Raw genomic sequence first — 25952 nt, forward strand, 5'->3', positions numbered from 1 at the left:
TGGTTTAAAGACAGCATTTGGTTGGTCCTTGTTATGGCAAACTTCCTTGTTTAGAGAAAGAATTGAGTACCAAGAATGCAGCAACGGGATCAAAGAAGGTTCTACAAGGTAAAGGTAAAGGTAAAGGCCCTCCCGTTGATCGTCGATTTGCTCGAGCGGGCTCAGTAACGTCTCCAAATGGATTTTAATACAACTATAAATAGATAGGATTTTATTATTTGGAAGTGTGTGGAAGGACTGTTCAAGAACTTTGGTAGTCACTATTGCTCATATGTAAGAGCCATCTCAGAGATCTTGTCCTGGCCTGCAATAATACCACATTAATCAAATTGTATTGTAGTTAGTTACTGCTGTACTCTTTTCACAGTTTTCTTCCACACCTTATAGCTTGACTGCATTTGAGATTACCACTGAGTTCTTAAAGCCATACCTTGTGGTCTGTTGAGATGGTGCTGAACTGTGATTTCTAAGGTAAATATTTAAATGAAAGAACATTTGTGTATATAAACAACTGGTTTATTCTGTAGAGAACTTCCCATATACGGTACTGTCTAAATATGGAGTTTCTTTTTATTTATTTATTTATTTTCCATCTATCACTTTGTAAGATTTATTTTTTTTAAATTTTTATTAGTGACAAACCAAGAGGGACAGTTGTAGACTTACAAATTTTTGTGCTTGGGTTTCAATTATACAATGATTAAGTACCCATCCCTCCACCAATGCCCATAATCCACCACCACGGATCCCAGTATCCCTCCCTAAATATGGAGTTTCTTGAATGTAACTGCAGACCTACTATAATAAAACAGAGTCTTAGAAGGGAATACGCCCTGTCTCTGTGAGTATTCTACACTCCTTTTATTTATTTTTTTATTATTCTGAAGGTGATTGACAGCAATGGCTAAATAAGCCATGCTATAAATTTACATCTATAAGCCTGTGGAGGTAAATTACTTTAGCACATCAGAAATATCTTTGTTCTTGTTATTTGAAAAATAAGATAATGAAGTGTGTACCAGTGATCTAGACTCTAAGGAAGCAATAATGAACAAGTTTAGAAGGGATGGTTAGTGTAGAGGCTAATTCTAAAATTTTAATAAGTTACCAAAGTGGTTTTACTATTTTAATTGTGTCATATACAAGGTAAGTGCTCTACCCCTGATTTATATCTTTGTCCATGCCCAGGTGGTTTTAATACCTAGGAACTTAATACCTGGTACACTTAAATTTAAGAACCACTGAACCAGATTCAACAAATCCTGACATGTATTGAACATAAGCCTTGTCCCAGTCAGTATGTATTCTAGACTTTTTTTTAACTATGCTGAAGGTGACTGACAGCAATGGCTAAATAAGCCATGCTACTAATTTACCTCCACAGGTTAGTTTAGCACATCAAAAATATCTTTGTTCTTGTTAATTAAAAAATAAGATAATGAAATGTGCACCAATGATCTAGACTCTAAAGAAACAATAATGAACAAGACAAACAAGGTCCTTGCTATTTTTTTTTTAACTCAGACAAGATTTTATTCAAGAAATGGGGGAAAGAAAGAAAAAAGTTCTCAGGAAGGAGAGGGTCTCCTGAGCAGGATTTCTGATTCTTACTCTTTTGTAGCTTTTAAATTAGTGATGGAAAAGCCTCCTCCAAAATAACAACTCAAATTAGTAAGATAATGTCAAATAAAACACTCTGAAGAGAAAGAAAAGAGGGTGATCTCAATCTTAACATGACCAAACTGATGTGGTCACTTTTTGTCTGTCATGTTAATTCTATGAAATCTGCTTCAGATAATAAAACAAGTCCATCTCCCCATTTATCAAGACCCTCAGGGCAAAGACATGGAGACTATCCTGAATTGATTACTCCCCTTCCTTCTTTCCCTTATCCCATTCCCTGGGTACACTCTATCAGTCATCATGCCAGCTCCATTCCCAGCATAGACCCCACCTATTCACTTTTCTTCATCTTTGCACCATGCTGACAAGACCCAATTTTCTTGTGTCGATAACTTTATTGATTTTTCTGTTTGTTTTATTTGTTTGTGTGCCACAACTAGTAGTTCTCAGGGCTTACTCCTGGCTCTGTACTCAGGGCTCAGTCATGGTGGTGCTCTGGAAACCCTATGCTGTGGTGGAGATTCACAGCAGGTTGGCTGCATGTGATGCAGGTAATGACTCCTAAACTGACTTCTCTGTCAGGCATCACGTATTGCTAGAACTTATTCTACACAGAGCAGCCAGAGTAAAATTCAGAAAACATAAATAAGAGGCTATTATTCCTACCTTTGCTTAAAACCTCCAAAGTTAAACTCTTACCATAATCTATGAGACCAACAATTATCTAACCCCTGCCCAGAAATCTGACCAAATATGGTGCCTTTCTATCTCTTGCTTATAGTGTTCATGACCTTCTTGTTGACCCACAGACAGACTAAACTTGTTCCTGTTCAATGATCTTTGAACTTTTCTGATAGCTGGCAACTATAGATGACTTGGGTCTCAGCCTGCAAGTTACCTTTTCAGAGTCTTCTTCTTCATCTGCCAGCTTTGTACCACCTCCTAACTTTGTTGTTGCCAACAGTTTGTTTTGTTTTCTTCATTGTGTTTAGAATCTGAAGCAAGCTTTTTTCCCCCAATCAATTTGTTTACATATTAACATCTGTTTTCCATATAATAAAATTCTTCATAAAAACAAGGTTTTTAATGTTTTATTCATCACTCAATCCTGATATCAGTAAGAGTAGCTGGCATATATGGGAAATTTAATAAATAGTATCACAATGAGCTAAAAAATAAGTGAATTCATGGAAAGTAAATGGTAAAGGGACTACTTAAATAGATTGTCAGTGAACAGTAAGCAAAGTCTGAGTTTTTTGGGTTATGGACTGAGGAACTAGAGGTATTCTGATTCTGCCCTTCTCATTTCAGGCAAATAGGGTCACTTGTCGTGCAACTGACATACCTCATGCTTTTCCTTTTTCTTATAAATGAAGGGACCTAGGCAATACATTCATAATAAGCATGGTGGGGCTGGAGTGATAGTGCAGTGGGTAGGGTGCTTGCCTTGCATGCAGCCATCCAGGGTTCAATTCCCAGCACCCTGTATCCACCAGGAGTAATTCCTGAGCTCAGAGTCAGAAGCAAGCCCTGAGCACCACTAAGTGTGACCACAAAATAAAGACAAATAACATAGTGAGCATGACCCTAAGCAAAATTCTGGGTCCTGTTTCAGAAAACTCACACACTTAGTCTCTTAACTTCTGTCACTAAAATCCCTCTGCTATCTTTACCACAATTTTGCTTTTCCTTCTCAGACAGCATTCCTCTTTTCTCCAGTAGCAATTGACCTCTCTCTTCCTTTACTCATTTTTGGACTCAAAGTTATTTAACTTCTGGCATACTTATCAAATGTGTACCTTGGGCAAGTTTAACTTCTCTGAGCTGTAGTTTGTTTGGTTACTAATACTAACTTATTAGGACTAAATGATTCAATACAACATATGTAAAACACCAAGCACGATGATAATCATATAGCCACTAACTAAATGTTGGCGTCTTATTGTAAAAACCATAATTATTAAAACAGAAAGTATTATTGATAAGACATTTTTTGAATGTTTATCATTTTCTCAAAGCTTAATATATATTATCTCATTGTGGTGGGTTTGCAATCAATATTTTTTGTAAGTTAGTGTTTTATTTTCCAGTCAGATATTTAGGGCATAGGTTCTGTCTCAGAAAAATCTTTCAGAATAATCTTCCCACTACCAGATAGGTTTCTAGTTCATGTTCATAGTAACTGGCCAAGAGCTATTTCTTTGCTATTAATATAAAAACCTATAGATTTGAAATGTAGTGACTTGCATTGTTAGAATATATACTGATCTGAAATTATTAATACAGATTTTCATTTAAAACTTGGATTCAGAGATGTCATAGGCTTAAACAGTATGCTGGTGAAAGCTCTGCATTCTATTTATTCTATACTTTTGAATACTTACTATGTTTCACTCTTTTATAGGCAACTAGAAAATTTTTTAAAGTAAGTAATGATGGCATTAGTTTGTCTATATTTGTGGTATGTTTATAGACTCCATTTTGAGGTGCTTATTATTTCCAAGACACTAGTTTTAAGTTGGAATCTAAGCTCTTAGAGAAGATACAAAACATAGAGCACAATGAACAGTCTCTGGAGTCAGAAAACCTGGCTTTAAATCCCAGGCTTGCTAAATCTTTTCTTTGAGAATCTGGGCAAATTACTTACTCTTCTAAGCCTTTGTTCCTTCATCTATAAGATGAAATAACAGTTACTAAACTTAAGGATTAGTGTAGGTATGAAACAAAATAATGTATATTAAAGCAGCTGATACTGGCCCACTATAAGAACTGAAAATATTAACTGTTTTTGAAATACAAGTTTATATTCCTTTTCCAAGTACACTAAGGGCACTAGACAAAAAGAATATGCCTGGATACTCATTTTTGGAAAAAGAAAAGAACGGAATGAACATATACTCAATTTTTGCTATGTGTCAGATAGAAGTTTTTCACTTATTATGCTATCAAATCTTCATAAAAACAGGATCAAACAGGCATTATCTAACACATGAGGATACCAGGATTCAGGGAAGTTTAAGTTTCTTGCATAAATTTATATCACCCGCAGGCAAGAGCCATAGTGCAGCAGGCAGGGCGGGCGTATGGTCAACCAGGGTTGGATCCCCAGTACCTCATATGGTCCCCCCAAGTCCCGCCAGGCCTGATCCCTGAGCATAGAACCAGAAGCACTTCTCAGTATGTTTCCCACCTCCAACACACACGCACACATACATGTTCATGTGCATGCGCACACACACATACACACACACACACACACACACACACAATTCTAATTCCAGGACAGGTCTCTTTGGAACCAATTTCTTTTTCTTTTAGTTTGGGTGTCCCCCAAGTGATACTTAGGGGTTCTAAGGTCTTTTGCTGTAAGTTGGCAACTCGGCCAGCATGTCAGTGCCAGGGACTGAGGATGCGGTACTACTTAGGTCCTGCAGTGCCAGAGACCACCAGGGCCACCCCAGCAGTACTCAGGGGCCTCTAAGACCATATTCAGCAATACTCCAGCATCATGTGATACCAGGGATAAAACCTGGGTCTCCCACAAACAGAATGTGGACACAGACCCCTTGGATTCCTGATTTTGTATGAATTTTTATGGCCTACCTATGAAGTTTTATATCTTATCTATAAGATACTCTGTTAGATTATATTATTCACAGCAGTTATTTATTAGTTGTTTGCATTTTTGCAGCTATTTATTAAGTCATAACTTTAAAAGGATTATTACATGGAAAAGGAATAAATGAGAATAAATACTTTGAAGGAGAAAAAAAGAGGAAGACGTTGAGAGTGGTATTTCAGAATTTTATCATGTCTGATTACTTAAACAGTTGTTTAAAGGCCTGACAAGCAGCTATTTAGCTGAGGTAATTCCTTTAAAATAAACCATATAGGTCACATAGTGCTAATAAAATAAGTTGATGAATCCTTGAGAATTGCCCTGATTACGTTTCCTTGGGGAACTAAGAACTCATTAGCATGAGTTTCATCAGTCCTTCCTGCTCTACTCCCCAAGTACTTTTCAGAGAGGCTTGGATTAAAGGGTGATCAGAATGTATGTAACATAGCCAAGTTTCAAATGAATGGCTTATCTAACCCCACTGATTAAATGCATGACATCAAGTAGTTTGAAAAGGCCGCTGCACTACTCTGAGTTTACTTTTCTGTCTGAGAACTTTCAGAAGGTAAGTTATGGGGAGGGAATGAAGAAGACTTTCTGGATAAATTCTTAGCTCTTCAGATTGCCGATATATATTTCTTATATTGATTTCCTAGCACAAGAGGAAAGCCTCAACCCTGGGAGGTAGTTAAGAAGGGAGCAGCAGAAGGGATTGGGGATGGGGCACTTGCTCTGCATGTGCAAGGCCCTAGGTTTGTTACCCAACCCCCCCCCCACACACACAAACACACATGTGTGTGTGTATGTGTATGCATATGCGTGCATGCTCACTTATGTACACAAGGAGAGAGATAAACCTGTTTGCTTTCTGAAACAATAAGTAGTAAAACAGGTTGTTTAGGGTAAAGTCCCTTGAACTGGGTAATTGATTTTAAATACTTCTGCTTATAATAATACCTTATATTTACAGAGCTTCGAACAGTTCAAAGCATTGCTACATTTATTATCTTATTTGAACTTTGCAGCATGCTGATGAAGTAGGTACTGCAGGTATCAGGATCCCCCACTGCCATTTAAAAGATGTCTACTTTGAGGCATGAGCATGTTAAGAAACTTGTTTGAGGTCACATAACCAGTTGGTGTCACAACTAGAACTAGAGCACTGGAATTTTGAAACTTTAGCCGGGTTTTCTTGGCAGAATGTCCCTCAGCTACTGCTTGATCTACCCAGAGTTCATGTGGAGATTTGTGGCTACAATTTAATTGGAGAATACAAATCAGGCATGCCTAAAGAGCTCTACAGAAAAGGGATTGTTTCACTTAGACCATGACTGTGTTAGAAAAAGGAGGTAGAGAATGAAGTCAGTTGTTTTGGACAATGTGAATTACAAACAAACAAAAACACTTTGTAATAAGCTTCTATATATTTGGGGGGCTATTCAGTCATTAATTCATGGACTCATTTTTTTAAAGTATCTATTAAGTACTTCTGTATGAGACTGCTCAGCATTTTGAGAAACATGCAAAATGTACTTAATGGGGGGGCGTGTTTTAAATTATATAGATAATTGTCATTTTATTCATCATCTATTACTACCCGGTTGATAAAATAAAATGCCTTCCTGTGGTAGAGCAAGAGAAACAAAAACAGATGAAGAATCGGAACAACTAGTTTTTTTCAATTCTCTCCTTGTATGAGGTTTGTAGTTTTTGTTGTTGTTATTGTTGTTATTTTTTTGTTGTTGTTGTTGTTGTTTAGTCAAGGTGATAAATTGTCCTGCCAAGTGCACAAACACCAAACTTACTCTGTCATCTAATATAACACACTAATTATAATGTCCTCTTAAAAAGAGGGCGAGTGGGTCGAGATTAATATCCAGATACCTTAACAGGAATATCAGGTTAAGATTAAAAGGGAAATATTGGTATCTAGTCCCTCCAAAAGCAATCATATATGAAGCAATAGTATTTCAGATAGCACTTGAAGGCTAGAATGAAGTCTCTACAATACTTTTCTCCTGCTTTGCCCCCAGACTTTTCCTCTTGCCAGGAGGCTAGCTTCAGGATAAAGACCATAGGGGAAAGAGACACCAGTAAGCTTAAGGACACAACTGACAGAATTGAAGGCCCTGTCAATGGAGATGTGACGCAAGCAAGAGTTTGCAAAAGAAGCAGAGTTTTCTCTGCCATCACTTTTTTTTTTGTTCCTTTAAGCACTTCCCTGAACAAATTTCTTTACTTTCTAAGCATAAACACCATCAGCTCTGAAGACAAAATTTGTGCTAATATTTGTAGGTTACTTGTTTGATAGTTTATATGACGTGTACAAATGGTGTCATTGAACTTAGCATTTTTGATATTGTGACAAGTCCAGGTGGGCCTATGTAGATGAGGGAAAACCATCGACACATTTAAATTCTTTGTTTATTTGTCTGGTGTATGTGTGTGAGGGCTGGAGCGATAGCACAGCAGGTAGGGCATTTGCCTTGCACACGGGCCACCCGGGGTTCAATTTCTCTGCCCCTCTCGGAGAGCCCGGCAAGCTACTGAGAGTATCTCGCCCGCACAGCAAAGCCTGGCATGCTACCCATGATGTATTCGTTATGCCAAAAATAGTAACAACAAGTCTCACAATTTGTTGTGAGTCATTACTGGTGGTGCCCGCTCGAGCAAATCGATGAACAACGGGAGGACAGTGCTACAGTGCATGTGTGTGTGAAGAGGGGAAATTCACTGTTAATATCAACTCTGTTCCCAACTTTCCCCATTTTGCTTCTCTGGGTTTTCCACTCGTGAAATTATAGGGTTGAGTCAATGAGGTTTAAAATCTATCCCAACTCTATTATCTGATGATGTTCGATTTTAAGTATGTTTCTGTTGTTATTAAATATAAACTATGTGCTACGTTCAGTCAGTATTTTAAGCACTATGGCCTTTGTTTTAGAAAACAAGGTCCCAGTTGAGTACAAATAACTCACAAAAAGTTGTTCATTTGCAAAAACATTTAATGGATATGCAAAATAATTTTCAATTAGTAGTGGTAAATAATAAACTCAGGTTAAACATTTAAAATAAAGTTGTTTTTTTGGAGGCAGAGAGATGTTACGAAGGGTATGCACTTGCTTGCACATGGCTGACCCAGGTTTGATCTTTAGCACCTCAAATGGTTCCCCTGAGCCCTGAGCCCTGAGCGCAGAGACAGGACTAAGTCCTAAGCTTTGATGGGTGTCACCTGGCCAACACAGGTTCGATTCCCAGCATCCCATATGGTTCCCTGAGCACCGCCAGAAGTGATTTCGGAGTGCAAAGCCAGGAATAACCCCTGAGCACCACCAAGTGTGACCCAAAAAGAAAAAAAAAGTTGTGGGAGAAGGGTTATTCAGAGGTTACTCCATCTCTGCACTCAGGGACCATTCCTGGTGGTGCTTAGGGGAATCATAGGGGATGCTGGAGATCAAACCTTGGTTGGCTGCATATAGGAGAAACACCCTACCCACTGTGCTATTGCTCTGGCTCCAAAATAAGGTCTTTTTAAAAAAAATAATTAAATTAATTTAATTGAGAGAATATTAATTCTAATGAGAATTTGGGATTCTCCAGAGAAAAAAAAAAGAAAAGTAGAGATGGCCAAAGTAAAGGAAATTTGTGCCCAAAGAAGGACATGGGCACCCAGGGTGGAGCGCTGGAAAGAGATTCCACACCCAGAATTGGCATGCAGGAGACCTAGAGCAGAGTGCCAATGCAGATTTATTTTTATTTCAAGTTCTCAGAACAAATAATTTACAGTACATCCATTATATAGCAAAAAATAGAAATGTATAAGTGTCATAAAATCATGATACTTTGGATATTCCAGGAAAGTTTCAATTCCACATCCTAGTTTTAGAAAACGGGGAATTTAAGGGCCAAATAGGGTAACTTACTGACAAAAACATCATGTATTAACAAAGGCTGTTCAAAGCAAGTCAGTTGCAGAATATCTTCTGTATCTTTCTCTAGTCACAGATTGGTAACATACCACTTCATTTATCCACAAAGGAAAAAATCACCCCTCTCAGTTTCTTTCCTTTCCTCTCCTTCTCAGTTTTATATGCTAAGCTCTAGGGTAATCTAGATATCTTCCCTTTGATACCTCACATTCCCCTGTCCTGCTATTCTATTACCACAGATAAATGAAAGCATCTGGTATTTGTCTTTCTTCTGACTCATTTTGCTTAACATGAGGGGTCACGTGAGAAGAGGTAAAGCAGAGGCAACAGGAGTAAGGGGCAGGGTCTCAGACACATTGGCAGTGTAGAGGTGTATTCTATCTGTGTATCACAACCATAAGACCAACAAAACAAAAGTATGAGATCCTAACTACAACACTCAAAACTTAAAAATGTGCCTGTCAAAGAGGCAGCCTGGTGGTTGGGAGGGAACTTGGGGACATTCCGGGGGATTGGGGGGGGTTAGGGAAAGTTGGCACTGGTGATAGGATTGGTGTTGGAAGATTGTATGCCTGAAACTCAACTAGGAATAACTGTGTTATTTATGGTGTCTCAATACAAAATTTTAAACAAGGAAAGAAAAAGAAATCATATGGGGTCAGGGATGTGACTCAGCCAAAGGGTACTTGCCTTGCATGTGTAAGGCACTGGGTTCGATTTCTGACACCACACAAAACAAAATAAATAAAAAAGACAAACAAAATATGATCCTTAAAAAATCATATTCATTTTTTTAAATTAAGGAATTTTTGTTTTGTTTTGGGGCCACACCCAGCAATGCTTAGGGCTTACTCCTGGCTCTGAGCTCAGGGGCTCATATAGGGTGCCAGAGGTGGAACCCAGGTTGACCACATATAAGGCAAATGCCTTACCCACTGTTCTATCATTCTGGCCCCATGAGGAATATTATTTTTTAAACAAACTCATTGTCAGGCAGATGGCTCATCTTTGCATATGAGAGCCTGGGGTTCAACCTGGCACCTCATTGTCCCCAGAGCACTACTGTTGGGTGTTTCCCCCAACCCTCATAATAAAATTAAAGCTATAATGCAGACTCTTAAGTTGCTCATGTGTGGACATATCTTAATGGTCTAAGTAGTAGATTCACATGCATTTAATGTAGCTTACTCTCCTTAATTCATTTCTTTCTCTCCCCACCACCGCCTTTTTTTTTTTTTAGGTTTTTGGGTCACACCCAGGATAAGGATTTACTCCTGACTCTGTGCTCAGGGATCTGTCCTGGTGGACTTTGATGACCATATGGGATATGTCAGGAGTAGAACTCAGGTCCACAGCGTGCATATCAAGAGCCCTACTGGCTGTGCTATTGCCTGGGCCCCACGTCTAATTATTCACTTTTTACTTTTGCTGACTTCTGAGCTGCCACTAAAATAGCATAATACTTTTCTAAAATCCCTTTAGATATCTTACTTTCTGTTGTTTCTATAAATTACACTTTGGTTTTCCTAATGTTCTGTTAATAATATATTTTCTAACATTGACATTCATTGAAATTCCAGGCACGCTTTTAAGATGGGAAGACCTGACTTCGTTGTTCCAAGTCATATAAATGAGTCTTATTATTCCTTCCGCATTCTTATATTAAATACTAAATAAAACTAGTCCTATATAGTCATCACTTTAGTGCAATGACTGGAAATTAAATAGAAGCCCAAAATCCTAACTCGTTTCAAGGCACGTTGGTCTTTTCCACGAACCCCAATGTTTGAAGTGAAGACAGGGCTCTTTAAAACTGATGCTCCCAAGCATTTCATTGACTCACACTAAATCACTCCCTCGATCGCCCAGTTAATTTTAACCTTGACCTCCCACAGCTGTACTGCTTTCCTCGGTCCAAAAACACTCGCTGCTTCCACCCTTTCTGTCTCTTAGGAAGCTAGGGCGGAGGAGAAAAACAAAACCCACTCCTTTAAGAAAGATTCCGCCTCCCCTCTGAGCAGCAAGCGCCTAATGGTAATTGTGGAGTCTCCACCAAGTCACACACTTTACTACTCAGCACTGGGAGAAACTGCTTCTGCGGCTGCGGCTGCTGCTGCCTCCGCCACCGCCGCCGCCGCCGCCACCGGTCAGAGGCTGCAGTGGGTTTCTGTGCAGCACTGCAGAATCCACACCTCCAGAACAGCGAAGACCCACATCACCTACCACCCTGGAACACCAGAAAGCCTTCGATCCTCAGAAGGTGAGCAGATCTTTTTTATCCATTCCGCCCAGAAACTGTGCCAAAGGGAATGATTGCTCTCCAGACATGCTTAAAATGGATTATGCTAATGTGTCTTCCTTTGAGGGGGTCTAAATTTGGGACTGGCGGATGCCTATTTGACTATTGTCTAATGTGTGCCCTTAACGTACTTTTGGGTTGTTGTTAATGATGAAAACGCTATCCTTTCCACATGCAGAAGCTTTGCTTTCTCTTTTTTTTCTTCTTTTATTTTTCCTCTCTCGGTTTTAAAAGGCAAGAAAACATTTCAGCCACTCCCAATATCTCTCAAATGCTGCAGCTATTTTCAAATGTCAAATAAAATGACAGCCTGAGCATTTTCAAAATATTTTTTCCTCCAAGCCAGCAAACCTTCCCCATGCCTGATCCTCTAAAAGCCAGCAGGCATAGGTAGATTTTGAGCAGATGGGAGATGGTGGTAGACCAAAAAAATTCTATAGCCTTAGTCCAGTGCAGAGAGAAAACCAGGATACATGAATCGCTTGGTTTGGGCCAAGGCAAGATTCATTTTCCACACTTTATATGTGGGAAGGGGGAACTACATTTTAATTAGCACATTTTTAGCGAAGAGGGAGGGGAGGGGATGAAGGTGGGGTGTGTGAGAAGTATCGGAGGGGGAAGAGAAGAGCCTGCAGCCGGGGAAGGAAATGGAGAGGTCTGGAGCCTTGGAAATGCAGGGAGATAAGGGTGGGGAATGAAGTTTGTTGTGTGTGTGTCAAGGGTGGGGTGGACTCAAGGGACTTGAATAACCAGAATGGCGCTTGGAAGAGTGTGCTTGTGAGTGGATCCGTGCCCATGTGCGGGAGGGATGTGCAAGTCGTGGGTGGCAGAGAAAGGCGTGCGTTGCCCGGCGGTCTATTTCGAGCGGAGGCTGGGATGAGAAACGTGTTTGGGCGGCGACGGTGGGCGCCCAGTGTCACCTGTGGATGGAGCCACATTTCTGCAATTGCGTGCCGGAGTTTGCCCGGCCCCGGCTCCAATGTAAAGGCTGGCGGGGCCACGGGCTTCCCACTCCAGGCGATCAGCTCTTCTTAGGAGGTCACATGCTCTGGGCGAAAGTGGGGGGCCGAGGACCCTCGGTGGGTCGTAGCAGAGTAGGCTCGAATTCCAGCCCCTCCCTGGAAGTGAGTGGTGGGGGGGAGGAGGCAGCCCCGCAGGCAAATGTGCTGGCAAGAAAATCCAGGCCCCTCCTAAGTGGGGGGGCGTGTAAAGACCGAGCCTCAGCCGCCGCCGCCGCCGGCCCTGAAGATCCAGCCGCGAGAGTGGGCTGCAGAGGCCGGCTCTGGAAAGCTGCGGCTCGGCCTCGGAAGTGGGGGGCCGGGGTTGGGGTTGGGGTGGGGGGGTCGCTCAGGTTCGGGCGGGAGGGAGACCTTTGCGAGGTGCGCCTCCACCCCCCCACCCCCCCTCTCGGTCGGGTTTCCGTCAGGGGCGTTCCGCCCTCCCACCCTTCGGGAACGCTGCGGATCCGAGCGGCGCCGCCTGCGGAGAACTCTGCGGCCGCCGCAGGCCTGGCTCGCCGGAGGACCCCCGGTGCGGCCGTTTCGCAGACTCGGCGCTAGCGGGCAGGAAGGGGGCTGCCGGGGGCGGAGCCGAGGCGCTGGAGGGGCGCTCGGGGCGGAGCCAGCGGGAAAGCGGGCGTCGCGGGGCGGGGCTCCCGGGGGGCGTGGCCAGGGACGTCCTGTGATCCTGAGGGGCGGGGCCGGGACGCCCGGGGGCCCGCGGGGCGGGGCCTGGGGCGCTTGGGGGCGACGCGGGGCGGGCCCGCGGAGGGCGGGGCCAAGGGCGCTAGGGGGCCTGGGGGCGGGGCCTGGGGCGGGGCCAGGGCACGCTCTGGGGGGCGCTCGGCCAGTCCCGCCAGAGCGCGAGCCGCCAGCCCTTAACGGTCGCCGGGGCCAGGGGCGGGAGGGGAAGGAAGGGGCTCGCAGTTAGATTTGGGAGAGCGAGAAGTGGCGTCGGTGGCGATCCAGGTGTCGCCGCTTCCTGCCAGCCAGGGCTGGGGCCGGGGTCTCACCCCTCCTCCCCTCCGGCTCGGTCCGGCGCTTAAGAGGCGGCGGCGGCGGCGGCGGCGGAGCGGAGCGGAGCGGGCGGCCGCTGCAGCCCCGGCGACCGCGGCCGAGGAGGGAAGCACAAAGCCGGCGGCGAGCGCAAAGGTAATCCTGAGGGGAGGGTAGGCGGCGGCGTCCCGCCCCTCCCGCCCCGCGGGCCGGACGGCGGCGACCCTCCCCGGGTGTCGCGCCGCGGCGGGGGGCTGAGGTGACTCGGTCTCGACTGCCCCGGCGGCCTCAGGTGAACCCCTCGGCAGCCCGACGGCGGACCCGGCTCGTCAGGCTGACGGGACGGGGAGGGACCGGCCGGGAGGGTCTCGGCAGCGGGATCGGCGCGACCCTCTCGGCGTTCCTCGGCCGTTCCCCCCCCCCAACCCCACCCCGGGAGGGCGGGGAGTTCGAAACGTGGAGCGTTGCGGGTGCGCCGGTGGCCGCGGAGCACAAGGTGCGCTCCGGGGAGGCGGGGAGGTTCCCGCGCTTGGGCCGAGCGGAGCTGGGAGCGCGGGTTTGTTTTGTTCCCCAGCGCTCCTGGAACTTGTGCTGGAAGTTGCAAGTTGTTGTTTTTTTTTTTTTAACTGGAGCCACTTCTCCCTGCCGCTCCGCGCCGCTCCCCCCGCCCCCAGCGCTCTGTCTCCACACACCCACCCCACCCCGACAGACGTCTGCACGTTAGTTAGGTTGCGCTTCCTGCCCGGGGTGACAGGCAGCAGAGTTGGCCGGGTGTGCGGGTGCTTGTCCAGCCCTCACTGGAGGTTTGCTGCTCAGAGCTGAGGCTAGCCCGCAGAGCCTGGAAGAATAAGCTCGGCCTCGAGGGGAAAAAAAAAAGAAGAAAAAAAAAAGGACGGGAATGGCCTTAGGTGAATGTGGAGGGTGGGGGGGGGGGGCAGTTGTCGCTGAGATTGAAGTGCAGGTCGGTGCGGCGACGGGGGCGTCGCGCAAACCTGCCCACTCCTTTGGCAAACGTGCGGTGGCGACTGACCTGCAATGGAGAAGTGGAATTGATCGGAATTGATCACAACCTGCAGGCTGGCGGTGGGCCTTGGGGGCCACTTCCTGGAGGAATTGACGAGGGCCGGGGTGGAGAGCAGCTGCACAGACCTTGCGAGCGGTGAACGTGAACTCATACATTTAAGGCTTAGCAGGATGTAATGGTTGTTTTCCTTCCACTAAGTGCGCGTTTACTGTCATGCCGAGAACATCTTTCAAGTTGGTTTTTTAGAAGGCTTCTGATGAGGATGAGGGTAGAATAAAAAAGCTAGAGCGTAGCGTAAGTTTTCATTAAATTCTTGTGCAAGTTCAAGGCAGAACCAACTCATTTTTTCAGGGTTGATACTACTGGACTATTTGTAGAACTTTTCTGAGTTGCGATTGTATTGCAACTTTTTTCCTTTTTTCCTTTAAAATGAGAAGCAAGGAGAGGGGACGGAAAATTTTTTTTCCCCCCAAATATTAAGTAACCTTTGGCTAACTTTTAAAATTGACCTAAAATACTAGCATGTTTGGTAATAGCTGCTTTTAAAGAAAAAGTTGTGTTTTGAAAGTTAAACATAATTTGAGTTCTTGAGATATGAGACTTTCAATATGTTGTAGTTTTTAGATGTATAATATTAGGAAGTGCTTGAGGTAAACATTTGACATGATCATAGGCAACTGGAAAATATTTTGTATTTTCGTAATATAACTTAGATTCTGTATTTTTAGAATATGAGTATATTATGAAAATGAATCAGATCATATTGTATATAGCTATTTCTCACCCTTCTTCAGTATAACTTTATATTTAGATAAAAGTGAGTTCTGCTCAGTGGCTTAAAGTATGCATCTAGGGTCTGATAGCTAGTCAGCCAGTAGGGCCTGTGAATTTGATCCTTAACACCATTTACAGTTCTGGGAGTCCCACCCGGAGTGATCCCTGAGGACCGCCCTGGCATGGCCATAAAAAGCAAGCTAACAATAATAGTAATAACAATAATAATAGTAAAGTGTGGATCTAGTTTTTGTAAAACTAGAATGTCTTTTGAGATGAGCGTATAGCATCAACTTTAGTCTACATCATAAAAAAACTTTCGATACAGGTGGAGTGAAACTTTTGACATTGAGTGAAGTAAAACTTACATCATATCTGAGTCTTTTTGTTACACCTAAGCCAGCAAGTTGTTAGCTATTTAATTGCCTTTATCTCAGAGTAGTTGATTAGCAGTATTGGACAGCACTTAGACTTTGTCACCTTGGTGTTTGAAGTATTTCTTTTGAGGAAAGAAATTACATAAACATTGAAAACATAACTCTGGCCAAATTGACTCTGTTAGAAAGGTAGGGAATGATAATATTAAAGTCTTAGCTTAACCAGGTTGTTATGTGTAAAATGGTTAGAGGAGAGGCAGGGGCTCAGTATGTGCTTTATGTGTTTAGTATTGTCAACACATTAAAATACATTTTTGAAGAAGGCTTTGTCTTCTGCTACCCAGAAAGGGAAGACTCAGCAAATACTTACAATATGCAGTATCTGTTTGTTCTATCGCTGTGCCAGGCTCAGAGTTTTATATTATTTCATTAATCATCATGACAACCTAGTGACTAAAAAGATACACAGAGAAGTTAAATCTTGTCCAAGGTAGATAGCTAGAAGGTGGCTTTGAACCTGAACTCTGCCTCTAGCTAGAGCGAACCCACATCACTGCTGGACCCCGCTGCTCTTACACTGTAAATAGTGCAAGTCAGTGAAATGTCTTCACAGTATCCACATGACTCCCAGGTCTTTGTTTAACCACATTCTTCTGTATACAACCACACTTATATTTAAATATGAAGGAGGATGATTCATTTGCATTAAGTAGAATCATCTTTTGATTTTAGAAGAGGAATTTCTTCCAATTCACTCCAACAATATTTATTTATTTTGATTTTGAGCCACATCTGGCAGTGTCTGGGGTCTTCTTCCAGCTCTGTTCCTAGGTGTCACTCCTAGCAATGCTCCAGTGACCATGCAGGGCAGAGTGTCAAGTCTGGGCCTTCTCCATGTAAAGCATGTGTTCTGCCTGTTGAGCTACCTCTCCAGTCCTATACACGTGTATGTTTCACTGGAATGTTAGATTTTGATTAGATGGTTTCTTTTTTAATTACTAAAATTGTTTAAGTCTTGGGGCTGGAGAGATAGTACAGTGGGTAGGGCGTTTGCCTTGCACGCAGCCAACATGGCCGACCCGATAACAGAAATTACTAACCTGTTTTCTTACACTAAACATTATTTTCAACATCTCAGTGTTTTTGAAGAGTCTTAGAAATAGTAAATATGTAGTTTAAATACAAAAAGTTAGATATCTAATCAAGACATCTATCTTGCCCTTTCAACAGTAGATTCCCTATTTGAAACTGACTAGCAGTAGAGCAGGAGTGGGGAACTTCCAACCTGAGGTCATATTAGGCCTGAGAAATTGTGGTTTGAACCTGGTACGTGCTGGGACAGAAATGAATGCTTCTCATCGGCCACTGCCTGTGACCCTTTTTCATGTATTGTGTAGCCTGTGGATTATGTTATAAATAGTCAAATGGCCCTTGGCAGAAAAAGGATTCTCAACCCCTATAATGGAATATGTCATACCACTGAGATTTAATATGAGTGACCTAAAACTTTATTTCATGTCTTCTATATTAATGATCTATCATTTGATCTTTGGGTCCATGCCAGAGGATTTATAGATGAGATTGTTATGAGGTCTTTCTGGGTTTTGCCAGTGACTAAAATTCTCTTGGCTGAAAACCAAGACTGTCTCAAAGTTTTACTGTTATGAATTGTATATACAAGAAATCTCTTTAAATCACTCAGGTTTATTAACTATAGCTTAAAATTTAAAAAAGGTTGTTGGGGTAGGAGAAAACAGTACAGTGGGTTAGGTCATTGTCTTGCACAGGGTCAGCGCCAGTTCAGTCCCCAGCACTGCTTCATTGCCAAGAATGATCCTTGAACACAGGAGTAATCCCTGAGTAGAGCCGTTGTGACCAAAAATCCAAAACAAGACAAAAAGGGTGTTTCCTTTATCCCATGCATAATCTATGCTATTTAGAGTATTTTTCTTCTAATCCAATCTAGTTATGGACACATGTGTAATGTTGTTTGGGGTATACTTTTCCCTTTAGGAAAAGTTAAAAGTTATCCACCTGATATTCATATAATAGTATTTGAGTGCCAACAGTATGCATAGGACACACTTAACTAAAAAAAAAAACTTGAAAAAACATTTTGATGTTAAAGTACTATTTCACTTACTCTAAAGTCTTAGGCGATAGCATAGATAATGAGATTCAGTCTCTCATTTCCTTAAACATTTTTGTTGGGTATCTTTGAAAAGTTGTATTAATAGTATCTATCAAATTTCTAGGACATTGCTGCACTTACGGAAAAGTATAATAAAAAGTATGGTAGAAAATTTCGAGAATGAATGTGAAAAAGTAATAATAATCCACAAAGGTAGTACTGCCCTCCCATTGTTCATCGATCTGCTCGAGCGGGCACCAGTAGTGTCTAACACCAAATTGTGAAACTTGTTGCTGTTTTTGGCATATGGAATTGTCACAGGTAGCTTGCCAGGTATAAAGTATTTTTTTACTATTCTTAAAATTTGCTTCCCCCCCACCCCCAGAAAGATAGTATAGACTAGTATTTCTCAACGGGAAGCTATATGATTCCCTGTGGACACTCAGAATATTCCAGGGAACCACAGGTGAAAACTCCATAAATGGGAGGCCATGGATTGAGACTTGGGCCAACCGACAGGACTATGACAGGGGTGGTGGAGTGGGGGTGAAAAAGTCCTGGGAAGGAAATAAGACTGGACAGGAAAAGTTGAGAAACATTGATGTAGACTAGTTTTTAATAATTAAAAAACAGAACTGTAATTGTAAAGTTGTTTAGGCTTCAGCACCCATCTACTTTTTTCTATTGAGTTTAGATTTAAAATGAGATATTATCTGAATTGATACTGGGACTGGAGAGAGACTATAGGGGTTAATGCACATATCTTGCATGCACTAGTCTCTGTTTTAATCCCTGGCACCAATGGTCTCCAAGCTTTGCCAGGTGTAGCTAGGGAGGCCCCCAACACCTTGTGGAGTGTCCCAGTTATTCTCTGTTATCTCAGGGCCTGAGCAGCACTGCATCCTTTGGGACACGGCACTGAATCATGCCCTGGGAAGGGTCCCTGAGCCACCTGAGCATCACTTGAGAAGCCACCCATACTCCACTTTCTCCTTATTACTCCCCAAACTGATAAGCATCACCACCATAAACTTTTTATTTACTTTTTTTAAATGACTTTAGTTAAAGCTTAAGTGAAAATGGTAAGACTCCCTTATATAAAATGAACTTTGAAACCTCTTTGTTTCAAATTGCAGGAGCAGGGCACTAACATATTGGTGGGTTGGCAGCACATTAACTAACAGGTTGCTGCTTCCTCAAACAAGGCTATCTTTTGAACCTTGGATTATAAAACTTACATTTTTTATTTTAGTCTTAGATAATTTTCACAAGATATAAAATGTCCACAGTTGGGGTTTGGATCAGCTGTATTCTTAGTAGTAGGGCACTTTTTGCTTGTGTGTGAAACCTTTCATTGGATTTCCAGTATTCCTCCCCCTTATGTATATAGAATTTTACAACAACCCATTAGCCATCCATGCTTAGATACGCTTTTGTAACACTTTTGGTAGATAGCTCAAAGGGCTGGAGTGGAGCACATGCTTTGCATGAGTGAGACCCAGTTTCTATTCCCAGAACACATTGGATTTGTCTCTGAGCACCACTGGGAGTGGCTTAAAAATCCATTAGAAGAATAAAGCACTTTTCTCTTTGGTTTGAGGCTATACCTAATAGTGCTCATGTATTACTCCTGAAGGGGCTCAAGAGATGTTAGGTAGAGTCAAGGACTGAATTTGGGTTGTTCATGTGCAAGGCAAGTGCCTTATCTGTTGTACTATTGTTTTGGCCCCCTGATACTGCTATTTTATTGTATTTGCTACTTCTTCTACCGCTTTGAAATTTATTCTTGTAATTGTTCTCCTCCCTATCCTCGTCAAGGAAACGCTCACTTCCCTGGATAGAAGAGGAAAGGACAATGCAGGGGGAGTTCAAAGTCATGGAACTTCCATGGCTCTCGTTAGTTGTCTTCTATGGGAGCTAGAAGTCCAACAGTGTAGAATGCCACCCTTTTGGAAAAGTGTGAAGCTTCAGAAGTTTGGGCATTTGGTGTTTCCCTTTAAAGTCATCTTCCTCAAAGTTTCTGTGAAGATTTTCCATAGTGACTCAGCTCTTCCTGTGCAGTGACATTTCTTTTTTTTTCCATACGAAAGTCTCATCCCATCTTACTTTTATCTATTGGACTTAGGATGTAACAGAAAGATAAGTTTACTCAGTATCCTCATGGAGAAGGTAATTAGGCTTACTTGGTTTGTCCACAGAGCTTTATTAGAGGATCAAGATCTCTCTAGGGACTCCTTAAGAACACTGCTTTGAGTGGTTCAGAAATTAGAGCTGTTTAACTGCATTGGTTGGTCATCACTTATCTTGTTTATTTTACTCATTTGAAAAAGATTCTGTAAGGTCAAACTTTTAATATTTAAGAATTTTTGGGTAAGGATGATTATCAGAGTCAGATGGAATTGTACATGGTCTTTAAATGCAGAGGATGAGAGCTGCAAATGAGAGTAAAAAAGGGAAAGAGATTAGCAATTAAGTTGATGCATTGGCATTCCTTACTCCACTTTCAAGTTCTTTCTGAATTTTAAAAGTGTTAATCTTACTTTGCCTTCCTCCTATGACTTACAGTGCCAGAACTGAATTTAGTCTGACTTAGAAAAAGGTAGAAATTTTGAGGCAGTTCCTAATAAAATGCTGAAAAGTTTGGCTTTCAACAGGAGATTCTGTTGAAAGGAAGTTCTGTCTCTATACTAGCAGCTTTTCTAAAATTTTTTAAAAATTTTTAATTTTTATTAGTGAGACATCATGAGGTACAGTTGTAGACTTACAAATTTTTGTGCTTGGGTTTCAATTATACAATGATCAAATACTCATCCCTCCACCAGTGCCCATTTCCCACCACCACGAATCCCAGTATCCCTCCCACCCCCTACACTCCCCATCCCACCCTGCCTCTGTGGCAGGGACTAGCAGCTTTTTTAATTTCAAAGAAAGATTTCAGAAGTGTGAGAAACCTTATTTATCTCCTAGTAGTTGGGGGTTAGTATACATGAAGTAAAATACATATCATCATTGAATCAAAAATTGATATTGCCCTAAACTTTTTGTTTGTTTTAGGGCCACACCTAGTGATGCTCAGGACTTATTCCTCATTAGTTCTCAGGGGTCACTTTTGACAGTGCTCAGGGAGTCATAATTGGTGCCAGAGAGTGAACTGTGGTTCGATTCAAGGCAAGTGCCTTACCCTCTGTACTATGTCTCTGACCTGATATTTGACTTTTCTATGTATCACGGTATCATGGTCCTCCCGTTATTCATCGATTCACTCGAGCAGGCCCAGTAACATCTCCATCATGAGACTTGTTACTGTGTCTGGCATATCGAATATGTCACGGGGAGCTTGCCAGGCTCTGCTGTGTGGGCGAGATACTCTCGGTAGCTTGCCGGGCTCTCCGAGAGGGGCGGAGGAATCGAACTCGGGTCGGCCATGTTGGCCGCTTGTAAGGCAAACATCCTACCGCTGTGTTATCACTCCAGCCCAACTTTTCTATGTGGATATCAAAAATTATTTTTAACTACAAAATGACCAGTCTTTCTTCAACTCAGTGAAACTGTGATTGTGATGAGTTCATTGTTCTCAAAACACTTTATTTTTTTAAATTTTTTTTTCTTTTTGGGTCACATCCGGCATTGCACAGGGGTTACTCCTGGCTCATGCACTCAGTAATTACTCCTGGTGGTGCTCGGGGAACCATATGGGATCCTGGGATTCGAACCCGGGTTAGCCACGTGCAAGGCAAACGCCCTACCGGCTGTGCTATCACTCCAGCCCCACACTTTATCTTTAAATATTTGAGTAAAATATTTGATAGATGGGAATCTGGTCATAGTCACTGAAAAGCTGTTAATCTTTATAACAGGATTTAATAGGGTAGGAAACATTTTATATCTGAGTAAGAACAGTGTTTCTTCTAGATAATAAAGACTCTGAGAAGCTTACTAATTGGCAATGACTTAAGTTCAGTGATATTTTATTGTGCTTGCTTTCTTAAAATGTGAATTTCTCTAGATTTTAAGAAGCATTAGACCGGACTATCAGCTTTTGATGAGTGCAGTTCTGGAGGAAATTGACAATCAAGTTAAGTGCATTGAAGAGACCTGCTTTGTATATCACACCTGCATGTTACAAAGCATATTTCTTGGAGCTTGTTTAATTTGGGCTCAAAAGGAAGAGTGCCATCTGCTGAGTGATTGGTATCATGTTGAATAGTTCTAGCTCTCACTTAGGGAATGCTCAACTGACTACTGGAGAAGCCCCCTGTCTCCTTTAGCCCTGTAGAATTGTAAGTTGTTTAATTTTAATTATGCTTCCCAGCAGGAAACCTAAACACATGATGAGGAACTAATTCAATATTTACTGAAATGTTTGGGAAAGGAGAAATCCTGTTGATGAGTCCATTGTAACTTTTAAATCTAATATGAGGATAGTTGTTATAAGGTATTTCTAGTTAAAATTTTGTAACTAACATTGTTTTTGGATTTTAGAGGATTAGTTCTAAAGTATCTGAATTCTTTTAGACATAGTAATGCTTGTCATTTACACGTTGAACAATACTTCTTATGCTTGAGATATTTTGAGTAAGTTACTTTATTTTTATTTAATTTTCTTGTATATAAAATATGTCATTCCTTAGGATCAATCATCCTAAAACCCATTTTAGTTCAGAGGTGCTGTTATTGTTATTCCAAGTAAGATCCATTGACTGATTAATGGTTTTAGTTGGTAGGTGGCTCACAAACTTATGATTGTACTGTGTGACGATCTGGTGAATGTGTCGAATAAAACAGGTTTAAAGTTCTTAGTTCTGTTTTATGTGGCAGTTGAGTGAAGTATACCATCATCCCACAGTGTTTTCCAGAGTGATACCGGGTCTTTGGGGGCATTGGAATAAGCTAGGAGGTAGGTTGGATGGTGTGGTCAATTTCAATTCCAGTGAAATTGGGAAGGCACTTTTCTGTTTGTTTGCTTAAAGAGCATAGATTTCTAGGGAAGGTGCTGAATGCTTCTCCCCCACCTCTGAAAAGGCCAAATTAGTTTAGGAACCTCTGCTCCAGAAACTTGTCAACTTCAGACTTTATTTTAGTTCTTTTAGACCCATTTCCAGGGAAGATAGATAGATCCTTTAAAAAAAATACTTATTTTTTTAAACTTTGTTTAAACTTAATCTTGATTTACAAAGTTGTTAATAATACAGTTCTTCAGTATTCAACAGCAATCCCGCCATTGTCCCTAGTTTATCACCACTCCCAAGCCTACCCCCTTGGCAGGCATAACATAATTTATTTTAGGTTGCTTGTTACAACAAAATCATCAGTGGAATTATCAAAAAATAGTTCAGTAAAAGAAAGTTTGTGAAAATTGTTGTATCTCACAATGGAGTTGTAAAAGGCATTATCTGAGGATTTATTGAGCTGTTTGTTGCTAGTTTAGCCTTCTGTGTTGTTGTGTATTGAGCTTCATTGGCATCTATCCTTCTTTCCTAATTTGTTGTGCTTCTATTGGGCTGTCAGTATTGAAGATTTTGGAGGTGTTATGTGGCCATGTACGCAGCCAAGGGCTCCAGAATCTGTGTACCTGGGAGTTTTCATCAGCTTGGTGTCTCTTCAGAAATCACTTGTGAAGTACTGAAGATGGGAAGTTTGATGGCAGCAGCAGTGGGATCCTGGCCTGTCCCTTCCCAAGAGTGCCCCAGAGCTTTCAGCTGCAAAACCCATGTATCTATGCGTTTCATTGGCTTGGCTTGTATCTCTTCCAAAAAGCTGAAAATCTGGGCCATTTACATGGTGGTGGCTGTGGCATGTGGATTGGCAGATACACACACACACACACACACACACACACACACACAAACAATGAAGTGAGGCTTGTCAGTAATCTTTCTTAAAGCAAATTGTAGAAACAGCTTTATTCTATTTAGTGTATTAGTAAAATTATCTCTCAGACCTGTTTATCATTGATAGACCTTTACTGATTTACTTTATGCTTTCTTTTATTAATTCATCCACAAATATTGATCAAACACCTTTTATGTACTACATCCTTTTCTAAGTTCAGCAGTAAGTGAAACTAACAATTAGTGAAACTCTTTTTCTAATGGCATTATCTTGTTTTTGTTGGGGAAGACTATGATTCCGTTTAGCTATGATTTCAACCCCTGGAGTTTATATTCTTAAAGTAAATTATATGTCATATTGAAATAATTAAGGAGAATATAGGGAAGGGAATGAAGGTGAATCCTCACTGAAAAAGTGACCTGTGAGCAAAGTCTTGATGAATTATAAAGGCTCACATGTATGGTATCAAGGCATGAACAGCTAAACAGGCTCAAAAAATGTGAGGCCCATGGATTAACGGGATGAAACTGAACAGTAGTTGTTGGGAAGCCACAGGATGACTTTGAATAGAGGTGGGAGATGATCTGTCATATGTCCTCCCCCCCCCCCCGGCTCTTTTGGGTCACAGCCGGCAATGCACAGGGGCTACTCCTGGCTCTGCACTTAGGAATTGCTCCTGGCAGTGCTCAGGGGACCATATGGGATGCTGGGATTCGAACCCAGGTCGGCCGTGTGCAAGGCAAACGCCCTACCACTGTACTATCGCTCTAGCCCCAATGTCATTCATTTTAAAGGATTATTTTGTGTCTTTATTTTGACTCGAGACCACAGTTGAGCAATAATCTTGTTGAGAGGTAATGTATCTGGTAGAGGTAGTGATGACTGGTGTATATACACATATTTAGAAAACTCAAAATTTGAGTTTTGGGGCCTAGGCAAATGTTTTCAGGGGTGGGAAAGAAGAGGGGTTGAAAGGAAAACACTAAGTTTGAAATGTTCACTTGGTTCTTGGAGATGTTGAGTAGGAAGCTGTTGTGAATGGGTATGAGTGCATGATTATTCATCAACTGCACAAATATAAGAATTTAGTTTCTTGTTTCATTTTTTCATATTTGTATATTTAGTGCCTTTGAAAACTAGGATAAATCTCCATCTGGTAAGGATTTGATGTATTATTATCTAAGTGTTGAAGATGTTTCATCTATCTTGTAAAACCTTCCATGCAACTTCTAAGAACATTTAGTCCAAAGAAAAAAAGAATTGTATTTTTTTCTAGAGATAGAATTTGATAAAACATTGTTTTTACTGAAAGTGTGAAGATAATAATAGTTTTGTTCCCACTCTTTAAAAATGTACCTGTGTGAGGCTGGAGAGATAGTAGTACAGCAGGCAGGGCATTTGCTTTGCACATGGCTGACTCAGGTTTGATTCCCAGCATCCCATATGGTCCCCAAGCCCCACTTGTAGTGATCCTTGAGTGCCACCAGCTCTGGCTCAATAAAAAAAAAACAATAAAAAAGTGTCTGTGAAGAGTTTGGATGTTTCTCAAAAAGTTTATATGGTTTCAACTTTTAAAAGTTTAATGGTTAGAAATAGTATACTTAGTTCCTATTATGATCCAGCAAATTCTATTCAGGTATATATTAAAAATATTTGAAAATATGTTCACATAAAAAACTTAATAAACATTTATAGCTATATTATTTATAATAAGCATTGTGTCTTTTTTCTTCTGGGTATCAGTTGATAAAAGTGGTATACTTGGGGGCTGGAGCGATAGCACAGTGGGTAGGGTGTTTGACTTGCACGCGGCCGACCTGGGTTCGATTCCCAGCATCCCATATGGTCCCCCGAGCACCGCCAAGAGTGATTCCTGAGTGCAGAGCCAGGAGTAACCCCTGAGCATCGCTGGGTGTGACCAAAAAAGAAAAATAAATAAATAAATTAATTAATTAAAAAAAAGTGGTATACTTGTACAATGGAATATTATTCAATCATAAAATGGAGTAATGAAATAAGGTCTTACAACATAGGTAAACCTTAAAAATATTGTGCTAAGCCAAACACAAACGGGCACATATTGTATTGTTCCATTTCTATGAAATGTACATAGATATATCCATAGAGACTTAAAATAGAGCGAGTAGTGGTTGCCAAGAACTGGGCGAGGGGAAATAAGAGATTGAGTGTTTAATGGATATTGGGGTTCCCTGAGGGGTGATAAAAAGGTTCTAGAAATAGTTCTGATTGCATAATATTGCAAATGTACTGATCAACTTTAAAGTGCACTGTTTGAAAAAGGTGCATTTTGATGTCAGAGAGCTAGTATAGGGTTTAAGGCTTTGCACAC

At 41.5% G+C, this 25952-nt stretch overlaps 1 protein-coding gene and 1 non-coding gene across 4 annotated transcripts in view; one reads left to right on the forward strand and one right to left on the reverse strand.

Moving 5' to 3' along the window:
• Nucleotides 1-1322: 1322 nt before the first annotated feature.
• LOC130029963 (small nucleolar RNA SNORA19) lies at nt 1323-1451 on the reverse strand. The gene has a single exon (XR_008793412.1). It is a non-coding gene; the product is annotated as a small nucleolar RNA SNORA19 (small nucleolar RNA).
• Nucleotides 1452-11121: 9670 nt separating this feature from the next.
• Nucleotides 11122-25952, forward strand: part of ADD3 (adducin 3) — a 145360-nt gene continuing 130529 nt past the window's right edge. The window contains exon 1 of one of the 3 annotated variants that reach the window (XM_056120488.1): nt 11122-11431. The gene's annotated coding sequence lies outside the window, so the exon portion shown is untranslated. Of the gene's footprint in view, nt 11432-13362; nt 13621-25952 lie in introns of those variants that run through there. The other 2 variants (XM_056120493.1, XM_056120489.1) reach the window with 2 other exon arrangements.

The sequence above is a fragment of the Sorex fumeus genome, unplaced genomic scaffold, assembly GCF_029834395.1.
Source record: "Sorex fumeus unplaced genomic scaffold, SorFum_2.1 ptg000043l, whole genome shotgun sequence".
In the NCBI taxonomy this organism is placed as follows: Eukaryota; Metazoa; Chordata; class Mammalia; order Eulipotyphla; family Soricidae; genus Sorex; species Sorex fumeus.